This window comes from Lathyrus oleraceus, chromosome 4, assembly GCF_024323335.1.
Source record: "Lathyrus oleraceus cultivar Zhongwan6 chromosome 4, CAAS_Psat_ZW6_1.0, whole genome shotgun sequence".
Classification (NCBI taxonomy): Eukaryota; Viridiplantae; Streptophyta; class Magnoliopsida; order Fabales; family Fabaceae; genus Lathyrus; species Lathyrus oleraceus.
Window position 1 is genome coordinate 243255653 of NC_066582.1, and position 10651 is coordinate 243266303.

Genomic DNA, 10651 nt, shown 5'->3' on the forward strand with positions numbered 1-10651 from the left:
TTCGCTAAAATCAACCCACAAACAAACATCTTTTACCCATAACTATGTATCCTTGAGTTCTCCATCGCACCTGGATATTCGCAGGAGCAAGATTCAACGTCTTGTCAGGCACCCTAACAAAAAACCAATTTTTAAGTCATTTTTTATCTTCCTCTCAAAATAACTCAAATAAAGCAAACAAGCGAAAGCTAACACTTATTCGCAAAACTAACTAAATAGTTCATGTTAGGTACAATGGATGTGAGAGATGCTAATACCTTTCCCTGCCATAATAGACTCATGAACTCGATTTGGTTGCGATGATCATATCTCTGCCGAATTTTCGTTTGACATGATAATGTAATATGTAATGCCTACGCTTTGTTGTTTGTTGTTTATCATCACATCGAAATCAAATATGAGCACATTGCATATATTCAGCATGACTTGTTAGTCAATATTATGCCACTTTAATTTTATTTCGATTATGATGAGCGTGTTTTGCGTTAGCAAGTTGCTGGCTGGTTTTTCTTTTGTTCACGTGCGACATTCTAATTATGTTGTCGCCGCGTTGAATTCGTATTCATATGTGCTGTTGACAGTTTGGAATAGCAACAATTCACATTTGCTTTTCGCTACTTTGTATTTTCGACACGTGACTTTTGCTTTCGTGATGTTATATTTTATTGCGTTTAATTCATTTTGCGATGATCGCATTTCACATTAGCAACTCGTAATTTGATTTGTGTTGATATACAACGATTCAATTTTTGTTACATTTAAATCGAATTTAAATTATGCATTAGCAGCTTTGCACTGCATATCTCCGTGTTACGCGACATCAATTCGCGTCCTTGTGTAATTATATCTTGATACGTGCATCCTTCGGATTCGCGTCCTATTTATATATTTTTTAACTTTTGGTTCTCCTTTAAAAAAATTCAATTTTTTATCCCTTTATTAGACTTTTTCTGAGATTCTTTTAGTTCTCATTCACTTTTGTGTATGTGACACTGAAAATAGTGACGTGACCCAGAGTATATGGCACCACGTCATTAATTGTGTTGATCACGAAATATCTAATCTTAAAATTCATTTCAAATCTTAATACTTATTCCTTTTAGTCATTTAATTGCAATATATTTTAATGATTAAAAAAAAATATTTCCAATTTAATAAAACCCAAATTTTAATTGAAAGCCCTAATCCATTGTTCCTCTTTTCATCTTCAAACTCCACCATCTTCGATCAGAATAACGACGATATCAGAATCACAACCCTACTCTTCCTCTTCTTTTTTAGTTGTGATTTCATCTTATTTTTCTGTTTTTTCCTACTCATCTTCATATTTTACATGATATGAGAGGACCAAGGGGTGATGGAGATGAGAACAAACCAACAAATTTATGATGGGCAGCGATGCTTTCGGCAACGAGGTCTGTTATTGACGAGGAAGAAGTTGTGGTAGTGCTAGATTTGAATATTATTGTAATTTCTTTACCTTATATGGGGTTCATATATTTTGTAACTATTTTGGTTATGAGTTGTGGTTTTTCTATTTTGATTTTATGGGTTGATGGGTGATTTGAAAGGTTAAAGAAGATGGAGGGTTTTGGCTTAGAACATTGGTTCAAGGTGGAAACAAAATTGTTTTTCAATTTTGTCCCCTTCTGTTCTTTGTTTATATTTTATTTTCTATATTATTGATTAATTATTTATGCCTTCATCAATCAAACCCCCATGGCTACATCAATCAGACCCCATACTTACAAGCAAGCAAAACCGAAGAAAATACAACTAAATAACAGTCCTAAATACAACTGCATTACTGCACCAATGACTACAATGATAACCTTTATTTAATACTTCAACATTAACTTTTAGTTGCAATATATTAGCAAAGAGAAATTGTGATTCAGCTGGTGAGCATATCTCGAAATGAATACCTGCATATCTTAAGGTTCCTTTCGATTTTGTTGTCAGGTGGTCTGAATACGGATGTCTGAATAGGATGGAGATGTCGGCAAATTGATGTTCCTGCCACTGCATGGACTTGCTCCAGGATATTTATGCAGGATGCACCTTAAGGGTAAGTTTTTGTGGCTTGCTACTGTAGTATGCTGAAGTAGTACTTGGCGCTATTTGAGGACATTTGAATCTGGTCCTGGACTGAGGTCACTCTGTTAGTGACTCAAATTGACTTGGTTTAGGAGGTATCCAACCATAACTTAAGTAGATTAATGGAGTTAGGAACTGGTTAAGAAGACTGCAGTTGATTTGTGCAGCAGCTTAACTGTGCAGCGGTTTAGAGATTTAAATCTCAAATTAATGATGAAAACAAATAGGTTGGGGTAGCTAGTTAAAATTGGAAAACAAGTCAGTTAAAATTGAAATGAATTGTTGATTGAGTTAGAAAAACTTTCTGTTTAGTTTGTTTTGAAATATTTGGTTATGTTAATTAAATTGTTAGTTGAGCTACAATATTATGTTAATGATCTTGAATAGTTAGGGAAGCAATCAAACCATGAGTTTGAAGTGTCAATGAGCAAATTATGTGAAAAATCTAAGTCACCTATATGTTTATGAATGATTTAGTTCAAGCTAGTGAACACAACTCACAGACCGACTTCACTATTTATGTTAAATGGAAAAGAAATAACTTGATGCTATGTGTATTCTTGTAGGGATGAAGTATGCTCTGAATCGGTCGTGACTCTTGACGTGAACTACCGTACATGACTCAAAGAATCTCGTAAATAAAGGAATGAACTTGCTTATGCAAATATGGTATGAATGGTCCAAGTGGATACTGTCATTGGGCTTAGGGGTTAGAAGAGTTGACTTTGGTCAAATATTGACCAAAAAGTCAACAGTTGACTAAAAGTCAACCTTAGCGAAAATCCTTATTTCTTTTTTGTAATTTTGTATAGACATTTGTAAACTTGGTATTTGTAAGTGACATGAACAAACTTGAATGAAAAATGATTTAATACTTTAATTCTTAATTTGAATTTTCCCTCCAAAGTTAATGTTTAAACCATTTTGAATCCTGATTATTGTATGTATTGATGGTCATGAATGAATGGATTATGAATGAGATTCAAGAATCAGGAACCAACCAATAGCCTATGAATACCATTAACATGAGCCAAACCATGAAGCATGAATCAATGTATGTACCATAAAGATTGAAACAAAGGGTTATGGACTCGAGGGAAACCATGAATGAAACATGAATGAAATAAAGCCTTAAACCAAATGGATCACTATATAGTAAGCCATGGTTAATCAATTATTTAACTTTATGAAAGATACCAAAGAACAAAAGCATGATTCAAACCAAAATGATCAGATACTACATTCCATGAACCAGGGTTCCATGCAAATCAAATAATCAAGGATTTCAAACCAATAGGTAAGGCTTCCAAGCCAGATGATCCAGTAATGACATGAACCAAGAAGCTAGAACTTCCAATACCCCAATGCAAATTACATTATCCATAGGCACCCAAGACCAAGAACTAAGGCTTTGTGCATAAGTGAGCATCATGATGCGATATCCATGCTAAAACCTCAAGAATTAAGGTTTTGAATATATAGATGAAAGTCATGATATGAACCCCACGAATCAGGATATGAAAGTCATGATATGAACCCCATGAATCAAGTATATGGAAATATCATAATCCTTAAGTAACACCCTAGTTTTTTTTATCATCCACAAGCTTTGAACTTATGATGTTTATTAGGGAGTGTTAGCATGAGTGAATGATGCATATGAATGAAATATGAATGTGTACAGATGAATCTCAAGCTAATAGATTGAGTGGAAAGATGAAATAGAGAGGGAAAATTTTGGGGTACGACAACTACGATTGGGCGCTCCTATCCCCCGAGGAGAGAAGGATTGTTCGTTTTCTATGGTAGTTCAAGGTTATGGATTACGGGGAAGTAATTAAGTTGTGGCGAGAAGGTGGCGAACATCTTGCTGCCTATATAGTTAGACAATTTTTTATTTTCATTTGTGAGGCTTTATATCATTTTATGACTCGTGTTTTGTTTTTTCTGACTAAATGGAAAAGTCCTCGGCCGAAGAGCACAGAAAGAGATGATAGAGGATCAAGTCTCCGCCAGTTCAAGCGTTAATAGTCCAAAAAGTTACCCTGGGAGTATGACCAATATAGGGAAAAAGAGAGTGGTTGAGATATAGACCTCAACGTTATTGGAGGCTAAGGCTCAAAGGGTAAGAGAGGGGTCATCTTCTATTGTTGGCTAGGTGACTGAGCCTACTGGAGGCGAGAATATTATGCCCTGGTGGAACGATGTTAGTCCCAACCTCCTCCACTTCAAAGGTTCACACCTTCCTTTTTCCTAGGAGTTCCTTGTTGAGTATTGAACCATTTGTTCACAATCCTCCTCAATCATTATGAACATGAAAGATACCCTATTACTAAGGGAAATGATGCTTTAGGATTTTGAACAAGGAAAGTATGAAAATGATGCTAGTGATCTAGAGGCGAGGCTCTAGGAGTATACGAAGACTCATAATGAAAGTCAATAGATGCTACAATCCTTTCAGAAAGATGAGGAGAAATGGGGAAAGAGATTGGAGAATGCTCAGGCCAAGGCCATGTGATCGGTCACCATTTCCATTGAATTCCCACCATTAATCCGACGTATTTTCATCACTTTGGTAAGATTTGTGTTTGTTTATAGTTGTTTCAGAGTCATTTATCATGTTTTGTTAGTTTGGTATCGCATTTCATTTTATTACATGTTTATGTCAAAAAAGTCTCTTTTACGCTTCGTTTTGGTAGTGTTATTGTTACAGGCCGTTGCACAGGTTTAAAAGCACTAATAATGGAGTTAGGGATACTCAGAAAGGCAAAAATATGAAAATACAGCAGTTCAACACGGGCACCCGTGTGCCACAACACTGCCCGTGTTGTTGGTCAGGCAAAGCAAGCTTGGAGAGGAAAAAAACAGAGAGTTAACACGGGCACCCGTGTGTAGGAACACGGCCCGTGTTGATGCCCCTGTAACTTAATCTGAAAATAATCATGTTGGAAAGCACACACGGGCACCCGTGTGTACACACACGGCCCGTGTTGATGGGCGCGACTTAGAAACTTCAACTTTTGCCATGTGAATCTATTCTGCTCATTAAGGGTAGTTTGGACTTTTTGCTTTGGGAAAATCCATCTGAAACTATTAGAAGGCTTGAGAGAGAAAGGAGAAGACACTTTTTGACGTACGAAAGAAAATATTGCACTGAAAAGATAGCTACTACGGAGGATTCGAAGACGACGAGATTCAAGGGCATCGACCATTGAAGATCAAAATCTCCTAATTCTTTGTAATGTTTAATTTTCACACTATGATTTCTTTGAATACTATGAGAGGCTAAACCCCCAATGCTAGGGGAGTGGTCCTGATTTGATATGATGTTATGAATTCTAACTATGGATTTCCTTATTACTATGTTACGAATTTCAATTCAATTGTGTGATATGCTTATGCTGTTGTATCAGACAAATACAATTAGATCTATGACTATCAATGACAGGATTGTGATTGTTAGGGTTTTCACACTATTGGGTTTACAATTGCAGCACCTAGGACTAAGAACTTTTGTAAATCACCGTAAACCTTGATATTGTTTATGATTAAAACCGATTATTAATTGAATGGACATTTGAGTAAGAATTGGTAGTTTAATAGTTTCTTCCTTAAGGACTTAAGGAAGAACATTCTGAGGTTAGGTGATTGAATGTTTCATGTGTATTAAGGAAATCTTGACTGAATTCATAACTGGTTTGTGAGCAAATTCTTTACTTTGAATAAGTTTTGAATGATAGCAAATTGTGTGATCATTGTCCAATTGTTGGTTGTGCATTATTTCACATGTTTCAATTGTGTTTTTAGCCTATACTATTGTTTCGTATCTATACATAAAGATCCACATTGATACAACTCTTCAAAGAACTCATAAACACTGTTTTGTGTCAGTATGTATCGATACATGTTCATATGCATCGATCCATAAATGTGTTTTAAATCACAAAACGTTTTTGCTTCAGTATGTATCGATCCATACGAGTCTTGTATCGATACATGCTTAGTTAAAATGCTCTATGTATCGATACATACGAGTTTCGTATCGATACATGCTTAGTTAAAATGCTCTATGCATCGATACATACGAGCTTTGTGTCGATACATGCTTACATTAATTCTCTAAAATTAATCAAAGCTACAGTATGTATTGATGCATAACCTCTTGTATCAATACATAATTCTGTTTTGTCTACTAACAGCTTCTGTCTTTCACATATAAGAAGTATTTTTGACAGCAAAGAAAAGTGCACGAATTCAGAAGAGAAAAACAGTTGAACACAAAATCAAAGGAGTGTGTAGCAGCAATTGTTTTTTGAGCAGTTAGAAACCTGAAAGAGACTTCATCTTCTTCATCTTCTAAATCTCTTTTCTTCAAGAACATCAACATATAATCATTCTTGTTCTTTGGATTAAAGGATCAACGAGATAACGTTCAGTGGAATGATCAAGGATCTAGCTGAGGTGTTCAGAGGAACGATCGAGGATCTAGCTGAGTTGAAGGTTGAAGGGGGTTTCGAGGAAAAACCAACTGGTTTGTCCTTCAAGAACTGGAGTCTTCTTGCGGGTTTGTTAGTCACGTTTGCAGAACAGATTCAGCCGTAGTGTAAGGTTTGGAAATTGGGTAATTTCGCAAACAGGTCGTGGAACCGGTGAATTGTTTGCAATTTCTTGCAGGAAATTCTTGGTCGAGCTCAGATCAAGTGGAGGTTTTATACAAGAAGAAGATCTTGGGATTTAGAATTCTGTCTTTGTATTGTAACCTTGTATCAACGAATTCGGCATTATTGATAATTACAGTTCTCAATTTCATTTGAAATTGAGAGGGAGACGTACCCACACACGAGGACGACAGTGGGGAACTTCCTTACCAAATCTCTGCATATCGTATTCTTTCCTTATCTCTCTTTACGTTTTCAACAGTTTTGTGATTTCAGTTGGTGTGTTGTGGCTGTACATTTTGTGATACAATAGTGGCAAGAAAACTTCTTTATCTAAACTCCACCATTGTTCATCATTGATCACATACACACCAAATGTTTGACAAAACTGTCAGCTGAATTTTATTCATTGGAATCAGAATTTAGTGATAAGTGCATTTGATTTGATAAGATTCTGGTGTTAATATTCTCTATCGTTCCTATTCAAATCCAGCAATAAATTCGCGTGTCCGGTTTTCTAGTAACGGTTCAGAATAGACAGAAGTCGATTCGGGACTGTAATTTTCCGCTAAGTTTCAATAACTCTGATAAGATTTTTAAATCCGTTTATTTTAAAGAGGTGATCTATTCACCCCCCCCTCTCGATCACTAGCCACACCGTCTAACATGGTTAAATCAACCACTTACCCTAGCATATTTTATCTTAATCAATTATTTCTATTATCTTTTTGTGTTTATTGTTATAAACTCTCAAACCAACCAAACCATTATCTTTTTGTTCAAATAGAATTAAAGTAAAATAAGTATTTCCTACGCAATCCGTGAGATCGATACTTGGAAATAAAACTCCTTATTACTACATCGGTAAAAATAGTACACTTGCTATTTTTCCGATCAAGTTTTTGGCGCCGTTGCCGGGGATTGCCAAAATACCTATTTTAATTTTTATTCTATTGAAATTTTGTTGCTCGTCAACCAAAATTTTATCTGTGACAATCTTGTTATTCAATTCTAATATTTGTCTAACTTGTGTATGCGAGGAAAGGCCTCAGCGGATTTTTATTTTGACGCAGATCCAGAAAGAACTCTTCGCGCTAGACTGAGACAAGCTAAGCGAGAAAAATTGGAATTAGCAGAGAAAGAAGAGGAGGAAGTTATTTCAGTGCACTCAGAAAATTCAGATTCAGAAGCAGAAACAACTCACGAGGTCATGGCTGCAGAACCACCACCACCAGAGAGACTTCTCGGTGACTATGGTGGAAACAACACTGTGGGTGGTCGTATGACAATAATCAACCAACCAGTTAATGTAGAACAATTTCAGCTACATCCCAACACAATTAATCAACTCGAAAGGTGGTCCTTTTCTGGAAGAGTGAATGAAGATGCCAACAAGCATCTGCAAAGGTTTTTAACTATGAGCACAATGCTGAAAATGCTTGGACATAACGAAGAAGCAATAAGACTTCGTATGTTCCCATTCACTTTAGCAGATGAAGCCGAAGAGTGGTTCTATTCCTTACCTGCTGGTAGTATCACTACATGGGAGCAGATGGAAACAACATTCTTGCAGGAATATTTTCCCGCATCTGTGTCACTGAGAAAAAGATACGAGATCCTTAACTTCAAGCAGAAGGAGGGTGAGTCACTAGGAGATGCCTATAAAAGATTCAAGAGAATCCTAGTAGTTTGTCCTACTCACAACATGGATGAAACTGAGCAGATGCAAATGTTTGTTAATGGTCTTCGAATTCAAACGAGACAAATCCTTGATTCAGCAGCTGGAAGCTCAGCTAACTTCGCAACAGCCACCGACATGAAGAAGATAATTGAAGCAATTGCCTCGAATGAGCATTTGGAGTTATATGATAGGGTGTCAAGCAAATCTGCAGTTATTGACTTGAAGCTTGAAACAAACAAACAGGTGAAAATTGAAGAAGCAATCGCTGCAGAGGTAGAGAAAAGGTTGAAAGCACTAAACATAGGTGCTCAGAAGGTGGCTCAAGTGCAACAGGCACCAAACGATGTGTGTGACATTTGTAATGGACCACACAATACTGTTCATCGTTTTGCAACACCACAGCAGATATAAGATATCAAGTTTTTAAAGCAAAACAATCCCTACTCCAACACATACAACCCGGGGTGGAAGAATCATCCCAACTTTGCATGGAAGGATCAGAAAGGGAATGTGCAACAACAGGTACAAGGTCAATATCAAAACCAATATCAACAACAACAACAACAACAAGTCCCAAAGAAGGCAGATTGGGAGATTGCAATTGAAAAGATGGCAGCTCAAAATGGGCAATTTGAAGAAGAGACTAGAAACAATCAGAAACACACCGCCGCATCCTTAAAGAATCTCAAAGTTCAGCTGGGGCAGATAGCCCAGCAACTGGCAAGTTCTCGAACACCAGGTTCCCTACCAAGTGAAATAGTTCAAAATCCGAGAGGTCAAAAGAATGTTAATACTGTCACGACGACAGAGAAAAAGGTTGCTAAAAAGAAAAAAATTACATCACCGAGCGAGCCGACTAAAGAAGAAACTACCAAAGAAACTAAACCGGTGATTAAGTTGCCCTACCTTTAGAGAATGACAAAGAAGGAACCTAGTGAGTCAGACTTGGAGAAATTCATGACAATGTTTAAAAGGATTGAGGGTCATATGGCTTTGTTTGAAGCACTTAAAAGGATGCCCATGTACAAGAAATTCGTGGAAGAGGTAATGGCTGAAAAGAAACCAACCACTGAAGAACAGGTATCCGGTAAGGAACAATATAATGCAAACTCCCTGGAGCAGAACATTCCTAACAAATAAAAGGATCCAGGAACCATCACAGTACCATGCACAATCAAAGAAAGAACCTTCAAAAAGGTACTAATAGATTCGGGAGCTAGTGTGAATCTGATGCCATTATCGATCTATCACAGGCTGGGTATTAAAAATATCAGTGATATAAAGACCAATTTGAAGTTTGCGGATCACTCAAGAAAAGATGCTTATGGTATGGCTGAAGATGTGCTGGTAACGATAGCGGACTTGACTTTCCCAGTCGATTTTGTAATCCTAGACATACCTGAAGACAATGAGGCACCTGTCGCATCCGCGAAAAAAACAACCGGCGGGCTGAAACAAAAAACAACACAGAGCCGCCACTGCGCGTTATTTATCCCAAGATAGGGAAAGGAAACGCTCAGAGAAACCTGGAAAGGAAATGGTCTCGCGACCAAAGAGAAAGGGTAAGGGAGTCGGTTACGCAAGGGGAAGGTATTAGCACCCCTCACGTCCGTCGTACTCGACGGGATCCACGCTCTAAGAAAAGAAAAGGTTGCTAAACATCACACACACACACAGGGAACGCAGGTGGGGTTAAGAGAAGGGAGCTCGATAGGACATCGCATCCTATGCCTACGTATCTCGTCTGGAACGAGAATCAGAGCTGTCGTAGTTCGGCTCACGCACGCCAAACAAGACACACACACCCACAGGCAAACAGGGAACCCGACAACCACTCGATGGAATTACGTCGGCTTCCGAACCAAACAAACACAATCAGGATACGTACAGCCAATCGCTGGGCTTACGTCCATATCCTGACACACAAGAATATTAACAAGCAAACGCACACAAAAAGAAAAAAAGTGCCCGGAGAGACTGTCGCATCCTGCGAAAAATCAACCGGCGAGCTAAAAATACAACACACACAGAGTCGCCACTGCGCGTTATTTATCCCAAGATAGGGAAAGGAAACGCTCAGAGAAACCTGGAAAGGAAATGGTCTTGCGACCAAAGAGAAAGGGTAAGGGAGTCGGTTACGCAAGGGGAAGGTATTAGCACCCCTCACGTCCGTCGTACTCGACGGGATCCACGTTCTAAGAAGGAAAAGGTTGCT

General features: G+C 37.7%; 1 long non-coding RNA gene across 2 annotated transcripts; it reads left to right on the plus strand.

Moving 5' to 3' along the window:
- Window positions 1–1065: 1065 nt before the first annotated feature.
- LOC127135401 (uncharacterized) lies at window positions 1066–2982 on the plus strand. 2 transcript variants are annotated; one of them, XR_007808538.1, is made up of 3 exons: window positions 1066–1467; window positions 1963–2068; window positions 2664–2982. It is a non-coding gene; the product is annotated as an uncharacterized LOC127135401 (long non-coding RNA). The 2 variants fall into 2 exon arrangements; XR_007808539.1 differs by having other exon boundaries at window positions 1067–1415.
- Window positions 2983–10651: the final 7669 nt, after the last annotated feature.